Source organism: Dipteris shenzhenensis, chromosome 30 (genome assembly GCF_047967505.1).
Source record: "Dipteris shenzhenensis isolate YYH24624 ecotype China chromosome 30, Dip_SZ_1.0, whole genome shotgun sequence".
Lineage (NCBI taxonomy): Eukaryota > Viridiplantae > Streptophyta > Polypodiopsida > Gleicheniales > Dipteridaceae > Dipteris > Dipteris shenzhenensis.
In genome coordinates this window covers 23,746,337-23,765,788 of record NC_141625.1, presented here as the reverse complement: position 1 = coordinate 23,765,788, position 19,452 = coordinate 23,746,337, and positions in this window count along the sequence as shown.

The following is a 19,452-nucleotide window of genomic DNA, read 5'->3' as shown; positions in this document are numbered from 1 at the left end:
TTGCCCGTGTGAGGCAAAAGCTGTGTTTTTTTTAGTGACAGAATATTTTGCAGTGTTCTGTAATGGCGTCTGATTCTCTTTCATAGATTGTCACTGAAAAGCTTGACAAAAAAGACTTCCAGGCATAAAAGTTTAGAATGACGAATCTCCTTATGGAAAAAGGCTATTGGGAGTTCATTACAGGAAATAAAGAAGAACCAGTTCTTCCTAATGTTCCCAATCAATAGGAAATGCAGGCATTTAAAGGATGGCATGAGAGAGCCAGAAAAGTTACGTATTGGCTGTCTATTAGTATTTCGGATTCTATGATTGTGCATATTCAGGATGGAAGTACGCCAAAGGAGGCATGGGATACTTTGGCAAAAATGTACAGCACAAATACGCAAGCCAGGAAAATGCAGCTCAAACAAGAGTTGCACAATGTGCAGAGAGAAAATATGAGCATCAATGACTACCACATGAAGGTGAAGCAAATTGCAAATGCACTTCCTTCCATTGGGTAGCCAGTGGAAGATGATGATCTAGTTTCTGTGACCTTGAATGGTCTAGGGAAGGATTATGCACAGTTCTGGACATCCATTGCCATCCGTGAAAAATTTCCTGATTTTGAAGAGTTATTTGCTCTTCTAATTTCTGAAGAGCAGAGAAATGGGGATGCATCTTCTTCAGGAGGAACTTCAAAAGAAACTATCTTCTACTCAAATGCTGGAAGAGGTAGAGGCAAAGGTAGAGGAGACCGAACTACAGGCCATGGTAGAAATCAAAATATGCAGCAAACTCAAGAAAACCAGTCATATGGAGGAGGACGTGGTAACTCCAGAGGCAGGGGGAGCCAAAGAGGCCGTGGTGGATGGCAAAGAGGCCAAAATGCAAACAACAATGTTGAATGCTACTACTATGGTAAAATGGGTCATATGGCTAAGGACTGCTACAAAAAGCAGAATGGCATTATGAATGGAAAATTCCGGCCGTGGCAATTATGCATCTTCCAGTAAACAGGGTGATGACAGAAATGAGCATCTATTTATGGTGCAGCACTTGACCAATTCCGTGACAAGTGCAGAAGAACGAAATGATGTGTGGTATGTTGACTCAGGTGCGTCAAACCACATGACAGGTCATGCAGAGTGGATGCAAGATGCAAGGAAAATGGAAAAACCAGGATTTGTGGAGACTGGTGATGATACTGCACATCCTATTGTGCAGATTGGTAAAATTCCTTTGTCTATGCAGGATGGGAAAAAGAAATACCTGTCTGATGTATTTCATGTCCCGAACATCACCAAGAACCTGGTTTTTGTTGGTCAAATGGTTGAGCAGGGCTTGCAGGTCAGATTTAATCCTCATGGATGCTTTGTTGAGGATATGAAAAAGAACGGTCGCTTGATAGCAAAAGGAAAGAAGAAAGGCAGGATGTTTACATTGGATGTGGACATGCCTGAATTGAGTGCAGCAATGTTTGCACATGGGACCGGTGTAGTTGCAGATATTGATATCTGGCATAAATTCATTGGTCATGTTAATATACAGCGACTTAAATCAATGCAAGCCCAAAATATTGTTGTAGGATTGCCTAAATTCAAGGTTGCAGAAATACATAAGGTTTGTGAAGCCTATCAATTTGGAAATCAGGCAAGGAAACCATTCCTAGGCATGTTCAAGAGAGTAAAAAGCCATTGGAATTAATCCAAATTGATGTGTGGACTACTAAAGCTGCATCTATTGGAGGCTATCACTATTTTGTCACTTTTATTGATGACTTCAGCAGAAAAATTTGGGTGTATTTTATGAAAAAGAAAAGTGAAGTGTTTGGGCACTTCAAAGATTTTAAAGCTATGGTTGAAAAAGAAACAGGCCTGCAAATAAAATGCCTAAGGTCAGATGGAGGGGGAGAGTACCTCTCAAATGAGTTTGCAAGGTTCCTGCAGGAGCATGGCATAAAGCAGCAATATTCATGCAATCATACCCCACAACAAAATGGACTTGCAAAAAGGAAAAACAGGCATATTGGAGAGGTATCTCGGGCCATGTTAAATGAAAAAGACCTACCAGATTATTATTGGGCTGAAGCAGTTGCTACAGTAGTTTACATAATGAACAGGACTCCCACTGCAGCAATACATGGCATGATGCCAGAGGAGATGTATACTGGTAGGAAACTAGACATTTCTCATTTGAAAATTTTTGGTTGCATTGCCTATGTTCATGTGCCAGATGAGTTGAGGTCCAAGTTGGAGCCAAAAGCTGAGAAATGCATCTTTATTGGTTATTCTTTATAGCAGAAAGGGTATAGATGCTATAACCCTTCTACTCGTAAGTTTACAGTGAGCAGAGATGTTGTTTTTGATGAGATGAGCAGCTGGTATACACCAGTAAATGTGATGATTGATGTAGATGCACAAAATGGTAATGTTGCATAGAATTCACAGCAGTAATCACAAAATATCAGTGGACTTGCAGTGTCCTCTAGCAATGGTTCACATACTTTGCCATGGACAGGCAGATTCAAATCAGGAGAATCTCCTCAAAGCAATGCAAATAGTGGTATGCAAGTATCATGAAAAGGAAAAGAGAAGGTAGATCAGCCCATGTTTGATGTGAATGCAAGTCACTCTTATGTGGATGGTGAATCTAGTGGCTCCGAACAGAGCATTGATGATGAGTTGGGTATTGCTTCTGTTGTTACACCTGGAGTAAGGAAGACCAGGGATGTTTTGAGAGCACCTAGAAGTGAGCCTATTTTGCGCAAGTCTACTAGAGCTAGGTATCCTGTGGATAGGCTGAAATATGATGGATTTATAGCCATTCACTATGCCTATATGGTCAAAGTGGTACAGGAACCAGAACCCACTTCTTTTGAACAAGCCATGGGAAATGAAAAATGGGAGAAAGCCATGGATGAAGAAATGGATGCCTTGGAAGCAAATGTTACATGGGAATTAGTGCCTTTGCCTAAAGACAAGAATGCAATCGGCTATAAGTGGGTTTATAAGATCAAGCATAATGCAAATGGTTCTGTGAATAGATACAAGGCAAGATTAGTTGTCAAGGGGTATGCACAGACATATGGCATTGATTATGAAGAAACATTCAGTCCGGTTGCAAGGATGGCAACTGTAAGAGCAGTCATTGCTATGACTGCATCAAAGAGATGGTCTTTACATCAGATGGATGTAAAGAATGCCTTCTTGCATGGTGATTTGCAAGAAGAGGTCTTTATGGAGCAACCACCAGGTTATGTTCATGCTATTCATCCTGAGTTTGTTTGTAGGTTGAAGAAAGCCTTGTATGGCTTGAAGTAAGCACCTAGAGCATGGTCTGACAAGATAGGATAGTATCTTGTCACTATTGGCTTTCAGATTTCCAAGGTAGATTTCTCACTCTATGTGAGAAAAACAAAGAAAGGTATTATGCTGCTTGTCATTTATGTTGATGATTTGATCATCACAGGTGATAGTGATGAAGATATCCTTCATGTGAAAATGCTATTAAAGCAGAAGTTTGAGATGAAGGATTTGGGAGAGCTGTGTTATTTCTTGGGCATTGAGGTGATTAGATCACCAAGTGGGATACAGCTCTTGTAGAGGCAGAATGGATTGGACATGCTATCCAAATATGGGATGACAGGCTGTAAGCCTATTTCAGTTCCTTTGGAGCATAATGTGAAGCTGAGCATAGATGCAGGTGAGCTTCTGGAAGACCCTACTATGTACAGATTCATAGTAGGAAGTTTGATTTATATGACTATTACCAGGCCAGATCTAAGCTATGCTATTGGATTGGTAAGTCAGTGTATGCAGGCTCCAAGGAAACCACATTTGGATGCGGCTAGACGCATACTTAGGTATGTTAAGTCCACATTGCAGTATGGACTATTTTATGAGGCTGGGGTTCAGATACAATTGCACGAATACACTTATGCTGATTGGGATGGTAGTACTTCTGATAGACGATCTACCAGTGGATATGTGTTCTCTTTTGGGAGTGTTGCAGTCACCTAGAGCAACAAGAAACAGCCTACAGTTGCATTGTTGAGCACAGAGGCTGAGTACAAGGGTGCAGCAATGGCTGCATGTGAGGTAGCTTGGTTGCATAAGCTACTTTATGATATGCATCAGTCTACAGATGGGCCAGTTGTCATTTATTATGACAACATGAGTAGTATACACTTGGCAAATAACCCAGTCTATCATGTTAGAACAAAGCACATTGAGGTGCATTATCACTATGTGCGAGAGAAGGTTTTACTAGGTCTTATTGATCTAGTTTATGTCAGCACAGAGGATCAGGTCACTGACATATTCACGAAGGCATTGGGCACAGAGAAGCTACACAAGTTCAGAGACCTGCTTGGTGTGCAAGAATTGGGATTAAGCTCGAGGGGGAGTGTTGAGATATCGAGCTCCACTCGTGATATGCCAGGGTGACCGTTGTGCATTTATGTCACCGACTTGTTAGCTGCAGATGCGGTTGGTACACCGCCCACGAATAATAGCTGGATGACTCGAGCACAAAGCATCGGTCTGTAGGGGCCCTAATTGTGTGTGTGCATGTGCACACACACACACACACACACACTCCTACCCACTGGTAAGGGGAATAATAGATGAGAAGAAAAACATTAATTCTTGATCCTTAGGTGATATTGTATTGTTTTATGGAAATCTACAATATATGGGTCACGAAATCAATTAAATGCAATATTGTAGTATTTTATATAAGTCAAACATATCGTGACTCACTACATTAAATAGGAAACAACATCTCCATATCTGATTAAATAAGGAAACGAACATTGTGAAATTTTAGATTTTAAGGGAGGGATCATAGATAATATATATTCTCAATAACCCAATCTCTAGAGAATTCTAAAGATAAGGTTGAAGATAGCATTAGAGGAGAGGTAATGCACATAGATGGGAGCGTCATTACGTAAGACAAATCCAATATTAAAGGCCCCTACATTATCCATTGGATAGACATAGGCATAGAGATATATCCGCATGATACTTTGGAGGTCCCTTTGAACAAAAAGAGAGGACAGAGCAATCTATTCTGACCAAAAAATATATTAGGGAATCGAGTTGGAGTATTAAGAAGTAGGGAATAATCCACTAAGGGAATCGCACTCAGCCCACGAGAGTACTAGTTAAGGTAGCTAAGCAACGGCTCACTTTAATTGGGTGGTAATGATTGGCACATTTTTGAGAGGTACCAGACCTCCTCGAGACCCACGATTGGGGTATCCAAGGAACATCGACACTCTGCCCGAGGTCTTGAAGGAAAGAGGAAGCATGAACAAGCAAACAACAGTTCCTGTGTAGATCTGGTGACTCTATCTAGCATGATTGAACTCGCACAATGAGGCACAAGACAGCGAAGTACTCCAGACGGTGAACAAGCCATTACCTCCCATAGGTCAGTGAATACGTGAGGATACATGGGAAGAAGATACGTAGTACATCGTGGTTTTTCCCTGCATATGGGCAATGCTTCATTATATACAGCCCATAGAAGAACCAAGAAACCTTCTTCAGATGTAAGAGCCCTAAGGAGTGAGTTATGCCCAAGGATGGCTGCCTTGCTATAGCTCTAAACTCCTGATTTTTAGAAGCACGCTTTGGTTAGTATTAGGGAGTTGTGATAGATTGGTGGAATACTCTACTCGTGGAGCACTCCAAAAGTGAGTGGACGAGCCCTGCAGTCACGTTAACCCTCTGATATCCCGAGGGCGTGCGAGATGTTCCTTGGCCATGCATAAGTAGAGGCCCCAAATGATAATATGATAGCAATAAGGGGATCCTATTGCACTCGGGGGCGTCACTCATCATATGTAACCCTATCACGTGAGTTCAACAGAAGGATATTTTTTATTTCTAAAATTTACAGAAATAAATATACAAAAGGGACTATTTTAAATAGTTTTGGAAAAAATTTACAGATTTGTATAGAAAAGGGGTACATTTTATTAATGAAAAAATTACATATAAGGGATTTTAAATATAGGCCTTGAACGCACGTGATATAGAGGGTTTATGCATAGTGACCCCCCCGAGCTATTGCATATGCTATTATGATAATAGCGATCAACTTAGCTCCTATGAGTAGAATAACTTTATTTTTTATTAACGCTGAGAGTTCTCAACTGTGGATCAATAATTGACGATGGGTGCAATAAGCCTGACCACATTATGCTTTCATGCTATCATCATAGTGATAGCACTCGATGGCACGTTGTTATACTATGAGTTATTAACATCACCATAGAAGCGACTGTTGACAAGGGGTCTAAGACATGATTATGTCTAGAGAGATTGATCAGTTTGCAGTGGTGATCGATGATGCTAATAAGTGATACTCTAACAAAAAAAAGAGAGAAACAACAAAGCTACCGATTAATAGTTAGTCGACAAAACAACGAGAGATGAAAACTTCTATATTTCACATTCCTTAAATATATATTATATGTGATCGAAAGTACACCACAGATGTCTTACCTATGGATGACTCAGTGATGGTCGAGGGTGACACTAGCCTGTGGATGACCTAGAGTAGAAAAGACTATCTGAAGTAAAATATTCACGGTGAACAAAGAACATTAGTGAATACGCCGATTAGAGATAAAAGCTCCTTCGATTGCAGACTAAACAAAGCTAGCCGATGCAAACCCCATGCCCCCTACATTTCACATAGACTATGTTGTTTTTAGTCATCTATTCTACTCGCATAAACAAGAGGTCACTAAGTAGGTGCAATGATCACTCGTATCTTTTCTAAGCCCCTACCGATCCACTTGGGTTGAGATATGTGAAACCATACATGAAAGCAAGAGATAAACAAGTGTAATGATACGAGTCCCCTCCGCAATCAGCTACAACAAGGAGCTACCAAATGGACCTCTCGTGATTCAATTAGCACCTTAAGAAGATCTTTCTTCTCTAGTTAGTATATGTATACGGGCTATATACACTGGATATGGAGATGTCTGTTAGATATCAATGCTCCACTCTCGTGAGAACTAGCTAACTCTACTTGTAAGCCCCCTATATGAGGAGAAGGCATTTGAGTAGCTCGGTTATCTAGTAGGTCCTGGTTTGGACAACAAATGGGGGCCATGTGTGGCTTGATGGCTGGACGGAGTTGGCATACTGCCAACAACGCTACATGCAAGTGTGGGAAGGCATCCCATGACTGATTGCATTGAGGGTAGATGGAGCATTTCCCAAGGTAGCCCACTCTCGAGTTGCAGGGTCCGTTTGGAGCCCCAGATGATCCCAGATGGCTCTGGGTTGAATGGATACCGTAGGTTTGTTGCTCTATTTTACACCACGGTGCTATCATGTGGTCGATGGCCTATTTAGAGACCGACTCCTAGTCGACCGTTTTGGGCAGACTAGGTTGGTCACCCACTTGGGTCCAACTGACTATGACTAGTGGCTATATAAGAGTAAGCTTGTGAAGCCCATTTCATCACTGGCTATAGCAACCCTAATTCCTTAGCATCCAGCCTCTGTCCTCTACTGTTTCCAACATGCCATCGAAGTTTCTCTCACAGGAGTGCATGGCTGGGAGGCAGCGCCATCTATTGTATCAGTTCTATAGTAATCAAAATTTGGATTCTCTATACTATCTATTTTTCTCTCTTGCGTACGAGATCCTATTACTATTGAGCACAGATGTTGTATTGTTTTCTTACATGGTATCAGATCATGGAATCTAGCAAGAATATTTGGTAGTGTGTTTCTGTTTGCGAGTAGATTGTGAGAGATGGCCCAGCCCGCAAGACTGTGAATCCCACCGTTCGGTGAAAGCGGAAAGTTGGACGGCTCTAACTATCTACTCTAGAAGTTCGAGATGAAGACCATCCTAAGCGCATGTGAGCTTTGGGATACTGCTACTGGGGTGGACGTGAGGCCAGTTGCGAGACCGGATCCAACCAATGCAAGACAACAGATAGTACCAACCGTGGATGAGATTCTCCCGTGGACAAGAAGAAATGCAGATGCATTGTGTTCTATTGTCTGCAGTGTAAGTGATTTCATCATGGCATTAATTCAACATGTCACCACCGCAGAGGAGGCATGGACGGTCTTGAAAAATTAGTATGAGGCCACGAATCAGATGCAGATTTAGAATCTAGAGACTCAACTCGCGAATGAGAAACTGTTTGAGTGTGAAGCAATGGAGAAGTTCATCACCAGGGTGAAGAATCTGCACGATCAGATGACTACAATTGGCATCACCATCACCAGTGAGAATCTAGCATGAAGGTGCATACAGATTCTCCTACCAAGTACGATGGTCTTGTTACGACACTGAATACACAGAATAGAAATCTACCCCTCAACTTTGAGGATTTCAGCGCGATGCTTCTAGAGGAGATGTGTCAAAAGATGAGGACTGGAGAAGATTCGGCTTTCTATGCTGGATCAAAGAAAGGTAAGGGTAAGGACTCTGGTAACCCATCTTCTTCTGATGATAAAAAGAGAAAGAAGAAGATCAAGTGCTTCTATTGCAACAAGGCAGGGCACAAATAGAATGAGTGCCAGAAGAAGATTGCAGATGAGAAGAATGGAGTAAAGAAAGAGTCCAGCAATGACGTGCAGGCAGTACCAGTAGAGCTGTTCGTAGCAATTGAGGAGATTTGCACGGAGGCAGTTCATGTATCTGCAGATGAACCTTGGATTATTGACAGTGGTGCATTGCGCCACATGACCAGTCAGAAGGATTGGTATACCTCTCTACAGCTAGTAGGGAATGACGTACTGGTAGCAGTCGGCAATGATGCAAAATGTTTAGCAAAGGAAAAGGTACGATTGCTCTCAAGTCAAATGGAGTTCTAAAACAGTTGTCTGATGTTCTTTATGTGCCAGATATCAAGAGGAACTTGTTGTCCATTTCTACGATCATGGATCGGGACCTCAAAGTTCAATTCGATAAGAATAGTGCACAGATTCTGGATCGTCAAGGGAAGGTCATTGGTAAAGGTACATGGTGCAACAACATCTATGAACTCTCAACTTTCAATGCTTGAGCCAATGTGAAGAACACTAAGCTGTGGCATGAGAGGTTTGATCATCTAAACCTTAGTTCTTTAAAGGAGATGCATAAAAGTGGAATGATTGCAGACCTACTAGAAATTACAGATCTGCCCGATGTATGTGAAGCTTGCATGATGGGCAAGTAGCATCGGCAGTCCTTTCCTAAAGAGGCCAGTAGGGCAAAGGCTCCTCTAGAGCTCATTCACACGGACCTCTACGGAAAGATGGAGATGGAAGCTTTGGGTGGTTCCTACTACTTCATGATGCTGATCGCTCGATGACTACAGTAGAAGGATATGGATATACTTCCTGAAGACTAAATACGAGGCTTTTAGTAAGTTTATGGAATGGCATGTAATGGTGGAGAAAGAAATGGGGAGGAAGGTGAAGAAATTGAGATCAGATAGAGGTGGAGAGTTCACATACTTTGAATTCGAAAGTTACTGCAAAAGTCACGGGATCAAGAGGCAGAAACCCCCGTCACATACATCACAACAAAATGGAGTAGCAGAACGCAAGATGCGCGTCATCTATGAAATGGGCAGGAGTATGATGAAAGGGAAAGATTTGCCAAAGACTTTCTGGGCTGAAGCATGTAACATTGCAGTTTACATTCTGAATTGTAGCTACACGAAGGCTGTGAATGGAATGACTCCACTAAAAGCCTTTTCTGGTAAGAAACCTTCAGCTGCACATTTCAGAGTTACTAGATGTGACTGTTTTGTGCATGTCCCTGATGCTAACAGGACCAAATAGGAATCGAAGAGCCGAAAGTGTATTTTCTTGGGCTACAGTGAAGAGGCGAAGGGTTACCGTCTCTATAACCCTGTTACCAAGAAGGTAATAGTAAGTCATGATGTGTTCTTCTCAAAACAGCTGCATCGATTGGAGGAGGATGCTTCCTTCCCAGACAACTAGGACCAAGATATCCATCCAATACCACCACCAACAATAGATCAAACTCCCCCAATGGTGCTTGGGAGGATTCAAGATAAAAAAGATGAAGCAAAGCTTGCAGAACCACAATGGCAATGACCATTCCTGAAGTGGGTAAAGTAGCTTTTAGAGGGCACAAAACCTCCAGCCATTGAGAAGGAACCATCCGAACACTGCCGGTCCAATAGATTAGAGGAGCAAAGAAGGGCACAGGAACACTTGGTCAACTATCCTTTGATGACAGAAGTGATTCGTGTTGATGAACCCAAGTGTCTTTAAGAGGCACAGGGTGTTGATAGGTGGATGGAGGCTATGCAGTCGGAGTATGGCTCCATAATGAAGAACAACACTTGGGACCTTGTGGATCATCCACCAAAATGCAAGGTGATTGGCACCAAGTGGGTGTACAGGACCAAGTACAAGTTCAATGGCACGTTGGATAAGTACAAGGCTCGGCTCATGGCAAAAGGATTCACACAAGTATATGGTTTTGATTATCAGGATACTTTTGCTCCCATAGCTCGACTAACCACAATTCATAATGTTTTGGCTTTAGTAGCCCAGGGAAGTTGGCCTGTGTTTCAGATATATATGTAAAATCTACCTTTATGAATGGAGATGTCAAGGAGGAGTTATACATGGAACAACCACCAGGTTTTGTGATCCTTAGTTTAGAAGGTAGAGTCTATAAATTGAAGAAGGCACTTTACGGGCTGAAACAGGCCCCACGAGCATGGTACCAGCAAATTGATGCCTACTTTCTGCAAAACGAGTTCAGGAGGAGCCCATCTGATGAAAATTCATATATCTTCAGAGAAGGAGGTAGGTGTATGATCGTGGTCCTTTTTGTGGACGACCTTGTCATAATAGGGAACCATGAAGTGGAGATCTCATAGACAAAGCATTTGCTAGGAAGAGAGTTTGAAATGATAGACCTCGGACTGATGCATTTCTGTTTGGGGATTGAAGTTTGGCAAGAGCCGAAACAAATCTTCATCTCACAGTTGAAGTATGCTGGAGAGATATTGAAGGCATTTGGCATGGCTGAGTGCAAGACAGTTGGTACCCCTATGGAGGTTGACGTGAAGTTCTCAAACAAGGATTCATCACCACTGGTGGACGAAGCGAAGTACAGAAGGCTTGTGGTCAGTTTGATTTACTTGTGCGTGCAACACACGGCCGGACATAAGTTTTGTGACTTGTCTACTAAGTAGGTTTTCCAATAAGCCCCGGGAGAACCATTGGTGGAGGGCAGGGATGCAAGTGCTGAAATACATCAAAGGCACACTTGATTATGGCATCACCTACACCAAGGGCAACATCTTGAATGGACTCTGTGGCTCGAATTGTGGGCAAGAGATGTGGATAGTAGGAGATCAGTGATAGGTTACTATTTCTCACTTGGATATGGAGTTGTGTCATGGGTCAACAAGAAGCAACCCACAGTTGCTCTTTCTTCTACCGAGGCTAAGTACAAATCAGCATGCTTTGCTTCTTGCAAGGTAGTGTGGTTGAGGAGGATTTTAGGGGACATGGGTGCAGTGCAGAACACGCCGACATAATTATCATGTGACAATCAAAGTTGCATGGTGATTGCAAAGAACCCTGTGTTCCACGCTCGCACAAAACACATTGAGATTCAATATCACTGTACGCAAGCTCATCATGGATGGAGAGGTTGACTTGTTGTACTGTCTGACTACAAAGAATGCTGCGGACATCTTCACGAAGGCTCTTGGAAGAGACTTGGTGGAGAGGCATCTTCATCGACTTGGCATTGGGCCGAAAAAGTAAGTTCACTTGCAGGTGGACATTGAGGGGGGGTGTTAGATAGAACCACATAGTTAAGATTGCCATGATTTGGATAGATACATTTAGAATGGTCATTACTGGGATGACTATGAAAAATGGGAGATGAATTTCAGAAAGGAATGATAGAAATTATAAGAGTAACTTTTGGATATATGAAAGGTGGATTAAAATTGATGAAATAACTTTGCATGAAATTATTTGAGGGCATATGGAGATGAATAGATAAAGGATTCTGAATTGTCTAAAAGATAAGTCTATAGGATTGATTAGAATAGTAGTTGCAATATAGGTTGAACACACACTAGCCTAACCATTGTGAGATAAGAAAAATCTCATGACTAATGGTTATGCTTGACGTTGGTTAACAAGCCTCTTTGTGGCACAAATATTTGATGACTCTCGGTTATACGGATCCATTGCCTGCTCCATCACTTGGATGCTAGGCCATAATGATGACCTCAGAGTTCCACAATCATCTCCTCAATCTGCTCCTAGATTCTCTCAATCATCCTATGTGGCTTTTCCACCACCTAACTGTGCTTGTGGGCACCTAACTGTGCCTCTAGCACTCACACATAGAAACATAAGGTGTGCCTGAGGCATACACCTTGAGATATCCCAACACAATCAATTGTCTTTGTCTTTGGATCAATTAATGGAGGAGGATGATGTTGCTTCAGAGATGGATCATGAATTGTATGTCAATGCAAAATGGATAATTTTAAAGAGTTTATAAAAGAGGATTGGGGACATGTATGCATGATTGATAATGATATTGTGATGGAGGACACACTAAAAGATTGTATGAAGAAAGGGTTAAGACACATACCTAGGAAGCACTTGAGCATTGAGGGAACCTTGAAGACTTTACTTAAGTTATGGAATGAGTTATTGACATTAAAGCCCCTTATTGTCGGGAAGACTTAACCCAATGAAGAGAAGTTTTAATTATTTTGCAGCTGTCACTTGATTGATTTGACTAAAAAGAAGAAACTTTATGTAAAAGCAAAAGTAGAAACCATGAGAAGTCCACCTGTAATAAATGAGGTTAAGACACTCACATCAACCCTCCTTATTACTTCTATAGAAAGTCAACCTCAACACCAGCATATATTTGTAAGCAGTTCATTTTTGAGCAAGCCATACAGAGGCTGTCTAGCAAGGATTTCAAAAGGGTCGATAGCCCATACATTCTAGACTGACTGGTCGAAGAAATATTGAACTTCAATTTAAAAATTCCTTTGGACTCTATTTCACTACCTTACCACATGGCTACCTTCAAAGCCCACAAGAATACTTTCAGATGGATTACCAATGCACACCTTTGTGTGTTTTTAGAATTGGCTTCATTAATCACTTTTGCTCTTCAAGCTTGCTTAGAACCATCATGGAGATATCTAGGGATCTACAAGAGCTAATAAAATTGGAAGTCAACATTACAATAAGTGCATTTTGGTTAATCAACTCCATCTACAAAGTGAAGTTAAATCTACCGACCAAAATTTATTTAGTTTTCACTATAGATATTGGAAAATGTTATGAAAACATCCCTTTGGAAGGAGAATATGGCTTGAAAAAGATTATATCGGAAGTCATAAACATGGCTTATAGACAAAAGATGAAACGATTCCTAAATTTGAATGGGAATAGGAAAAAAGCCTCATGGAGTAATTGAAGAAGTAAGACCTTGACATCATGGTCAGAACATGAATGCATTATGATAATTATGTGGCTCCTGGAAAACATGCACTTGAGATTAGGAGACCAAATATTTAGACAAACTTTAGGGATACCTATGGGGTTCTCTTGCTCCTTTATGGTGCAACTTATTGACACTAGTTTGAACTTAATTTTATTAAGAATTTATGGAATAATAAGGAGTGGGAGGGATTACAAAAGTTTGAACACCCCTTTGGATACATGAATGATATACTATTGATCAATGTGGATTCACCAAATGAGTTATTCAAAGTTCAAAAAAAGAATGAAATAGACCCACTTTGGATCTACCCTCACAATTTTTAGAAATAAAAGATACGACAGTGGGGATAGCCAGATTGGATTGTGTGTCAGACCTATGGGAATGAGGTAGGCGAGCCACACACACACACACACACACACACACACACACACACACACACACACACACACACACACACACACACACACACACACACACACAAACACACACACACACACACACACACACACACACACACACACACACACACACTCCTACCCTCTGGTAAGGGGGATAATAGACAAGTAGCAAAAGATTAATTCTTGATCCTTAGGTGATATTGTATTATTTTATGGAAATCTACAATATATGGGTCACGAAATCAACTAAATGCAATATTGTAGTATTTTATATAAGTCGAACGTATCACAACTCACTACATTAAAAAGGAAACAACATCTCCATATCTGATTAAATAAGGAAACCAACATTGTGAACTTTTAGATTTTTAATATTTTAAGGGAGGGATCATAGATAATATATATTCCCAATAACCCAATCTCTGGAAAATTCTAAAGCTAAGGTTGAAAATAGCATTAGAGGAGAGGTAATGCACCAAGATGGGAGTGTCATTATGTACTTGGACAAATCCAATATTAAAGGCCCCTACATTATCCATTGGATAGACATAGGCATAGAGATATATCCGCGATACTTTGGAGGTTCCTTTGAACAAAAAGAGAGGATAGAGCAATCTATTCTGACTAGAAAATATATTAAGGAATGGAGATGGAGTATTAAGAAGTAGGGAATAATCCACTAAGGGAATCACACTCAGCCCATGGGAGTACTGGTCAAGGTAGCTGAGCAACGGCTCACTTTAATTGGGTGGTAATGATTGGCATGTTTTTGAGAGGTACCAAACCTCCTCGAGACCCACGATTGGGGTATCCAAGGAACATCGACACTCTGCTTGAGGTCTTGAAGGAAAGAGGAAGCATGAGCAAGCAAACAACAGTTCCCGCATAGATCCGATGACTCTATCTGGCACGATTGAACTCACACAATGAGGTAGAAGATAGCGAAGTACTCTAGACGGTGAATAGGCCATGGACCTCCCATAGGTCAGTGAATACATGAGGATACATAGGAAGAAGATATGTAATACGTGGTGGTTTTTCCCCGCATATGGGCAATGCTTCATTATATGCAGCCCATAGAAGAACCGAGAAACCTTCTTTAGATGCAAGAGCCCTGAGGAGCAAATTACGCCCAAGGATGGCCGCCTTGCTTATAGCTCTAAACTCCTAGTTTTTAGAAGATGCTCTGGTTATTAGTATTAGGGAGTTGTGATAGATTGGTGGAATACTCTACTTGTGGAGCACTCCAAAAGCGAGTGGATGAGCCCTGCAGTCACGTTAACCCTCCGATATTCCGAGGGTCTACGAGATTTTATTCCTTGGCCATGCATACACAGAGGACCCAAATGATAATATGATATCAATAAGGGGATCCTATTGCATATGCTATTACGATAATAGCAATCAACTTAGCTCCTATGAGTAGAATAACTTTATTTTTTATTGACGGTGAGAGTTCTCAACTATGGATCAATAATCGATGGTGGGCGCGATAAGCCTGACCGCATTATGCTTTCATGCTATCATTGTAGTGATAGCAATCGATGGCACATTGTTATACTATGAGTTATTAACATCACCACAGAAGCGACTATTGACGGGGGCTCTAAGATGGGATTATGTCTAGAGAGACTGATCAGTTTGCAATGCTGACCGATGACGCCAATAAGTGATTAACAAAGAAAAGAGAGAAACAACAAAACTGCCAACTAGTAGGGAGTCGACAACACAATGAGAGAAGGGAAAGTCTATATTCCACATTCCTCAAATATATATTATACATACCGAAAGTACACCATAGATGTCTTACTTGTGGATGACTCAATGATGGTTGAGGGCGACACTAGCCTGTGGATGATCTAGAGTAGAAAAGACTATCTGGAGTAAAATATTCATGGTGAACAAAGAACGTTAGTGAAGATGCCGATTAGAGATAAAAGCTCCTTCGATTGCAGACTAGACAAGGCTATCCGATGCAGACCTTGTGCCTCTTACATTTCACATAGACTATGTTGTTTTTAGTCATCTATTCTACTCGCATAAAGAGGAGGAGGTCACTAAGTAGGTGCAATGACCACTCGTATCTTTTCTAGGCCACTTCCGACCCACTTGGGTTGAGATATGTGAAACCATACATGAAAGCAGGAGATAAACTAGTGTAATGATATGAGTCCCCTCCGCAGTCAGCTCTAGAACAAGGAGCTACCAAATGGACCTATCATGATTCAATTAGTGCCTTAAGAAGAACTTTCTTCTCTAGTTAGTACATGTATAAGCGTTATATGCATTAGATCTAGAGATGTCCTCCATTCGAATATACAATTTTAGAAGATGCTTGAATAATATTAGTTCAAAACTGAACATTGATAGAGGGATTTGGTGCATAGAACCATACAGGGACCACATTCACTTCTGGTTTTTGCAAATAGAGATATTTATTACTGCTTGATGAGCTCGGGGGGGTCACTATGTATAAACCCTCTATATCACGTGCGTTCAAGGCCTATATTTAAAGTCCCTTATCTGTAAAAAATTTCATTAATAAAATGTACCCCTTTTCTATACAAATCTGTGAATTTTTTCCAAAACTATTTTAAATAGTCCCTTATGTATATTTATTTCTGTAAATTTTAGAAATTAAAAAAATCCTTCTGTTGAACTCACGTGATAGGGTTACATATGATGAGTGACCCCCCCGAGTTGATGAGGATGACGATTATTGGGTATCATCATATAATAGAGAGAGAGCAGTATGGCTTTTAGTCTTGGTTACCAGGAATGCATATTGCTATTTGCAGAAGATTTTTACTATCATTTACAATATATCTTTACTATCCCTCCAACTCATTATCCTACCGACCGATGTCATACCATATCCCTACGCTCGTGGGGATACCCCTTCCGATCGATCGCACTAACCACATGGCAATTAATTTCCCACCGATTGTCACGATACATCCATCACACCAATCGGTGCTATTTCCTTATTATGTCGATCGTCACTAAAAGGTTATGCCATCGCCCACCACCAAAACCATACTACACCACCTGTTGCTATACCCGTAGCCCACCAATCGGTGCTATAGAGTTATCCCGCCGATGGGTGTGAAACGTCTGGGGTAGCTAAGGAATTAATAGAAAATTCTAGAACCTCAGTTCACCTTGGGTGTCCCCAGCCAGAGGTATCCCACATGCACTTGAGGTCCAGAAGGATTTTGCCAAAGGGTCCAGTGCCAGAAGAAAGCGCTTTGAGCTATGCTCAGCCCACCCTCCATCCTAGTTGGGGGTCCAAAAGCTCAATTTTGAGCCTCCACTCGTTCATAGGACCCCGTCTAGAAACTCCATCTAGTTTAGACGAAACATAGAGTCTTGAAGGAGTGATGCAAGACCCCATGGGTCTAGGGGCATCGGAAGCCCCCTTCACGAGTGTAGCCTCTCCCAACTCTCCTGCACCTTCGGTTGCATCCAGGCTTAGAGGTATGTTCTCTAACATGTTTGGTTGCATAGGAAGAACAAAGGTGATGGACATGGAGAACCCCTTTGCCAGCATGTCTGTAGGAAGGAAAGGCCAGCAACATACAGTCCCTGAGCCACACACCACCGGGACAGAAACTACTTTCGCCAATCCAGGTTCCTCCACTTATGCCAGACCCCCCCAGTGGGAGAACATGGATGATGGAGATCCATGGATGATGGAACTCGATAGACAAGACCTGAGTTGAGGGGATGCTAGGAACTTCCAATGTGGAATTCCTTATGACCCTCTTCGTCAACTTTGGGGCATCACAGTCTCCACCTTACCGCCCACCCCATGGAACCAATGTTACCATGCCCCAAGACCCACCACCTCTGGGAGTCTGTCCCTTCTTGTTGATACCAGTTGCACCTACAAATGTAGGCATGGGTATTTTGGTCCCGATGCCGACACCAGCAACTATGTGGACACCACCACCTAGGCCAGGCAAGCCCTGTGACCCATCAAGCCCATGGCAACACCACCTCTACTAGCTTTTCAAACGGTGTTGACTAATGAGGCTATGCATATTTACATAAACACCCTAGGAAGGGGGGAAACACCACTACCACCCACCCAGTGTTCCCTGTAGGGATGGCAAAGCCCTTGAGAAGCCGTCCCATAGCCATAGCCATTTCCAAGCTAATGACCGAATTCCTCAAAGAAGGAGACCCAGTCTCCCACATGGAAAGGTTCGAGCAGATTAGAGAGAGCACCCTCTCCCCGTGGGGTGGTTGTTTGTTGTTTGTGCAAGCTCCCTTGGGCAATAAGGAAGTTCTGGAAAGACAATGTATACTCTCTCTCTCTCTCTCTCTCTCTCTCTCTCTCTCTCTCTCTCTCTCTCTCTCTCTCTCTCTCTCTCTCTCTCTCTCTCTCTCCCCCCCCCTCAAAAATCACATCAATCAATGCCCAAAGCAAACCAACACAAGCAAAAATATATCCTCATCTAACACCATGGAAAAGGGCCTTAAATTAGGTAAATGTTGCAAGCAAATCATGTGATAAAATTATCCTCACCTGAATGAAATGGATTGCAGCATAACAACCAAGTAAACAAAAAAATAACACCGATTATGAGATGATAAGTAAATCAGACATCGAGCAGGAAATTTGGGAACATGACACCTTAAGAAAATGTAGGGACAACTGAGGGAAATAATAATGTGAATGTTAATAAGCTGGAGAGCAAAAGGCAAGGTACTTGATGGTAAAGCGAAGTTGTTTCATGCGGTCAATCAATACCGTCTTCATGATTGGGTTTACACAAACAATGTAAAACAAATATGGTGGAGAGCTTTCAATAGTCTAGCACGAACTTTCAACAGCATTGCACTCTTTTGCGGCTTTTGTGATTCCACATGAAATAGGGCACTCCTGTTTTTCCTCAAAGTTCTTCACCTTGGTTGTGCATGGAATTGGCACTATATTCCCTTGCTGATGCACCCAAGCAAGCACCAATTGCCCTGGGGTGCAACCTTTTTTTGTAAAATTTTACAAATTCTGGTAGAGTACTTTGTTGCACTCAAGATAATTTTGTCCTTGTAGTCTTAGTTGTGTCCACTGACGATCAAAAGAGATGCGATGAAATTGATGTAAGAGAAGCAACTCGCCAAAGGAACAAAAAAACTGGTTGTACTATGTGCGGAGGATTTTGATAGACCCAAATACTTAACTCTTCTTTCCTTTACTAGCTTCTTCATTTCCCCAATCTACAAAATAGCCACCGATTTGATAGCTTCTCCAAATGCAAATTCACAAGGAATTTTTGACCAATCTCTATATAGTGAAGTGCTTCCAAACTAGAAAATTCATGCATATTTGCTAGATTGAACTAACCATTTTGTCCTCCTTGTCTAGAGAATTGTATTTGCTATATAGCTTTCTAGTAAATGTGAGCCTTTATATGGAGAAGTGGATTTTGCCTTTCGTATATAGGAAATTTGATTACCTATGTTGTGCTATCTAGTAAATGTGAGCTTGTATATGGAGAATAGATTGGATTTTAGGTTTGTTATATAGCGAATTGTATTTCCCATATAGTACAAGTAT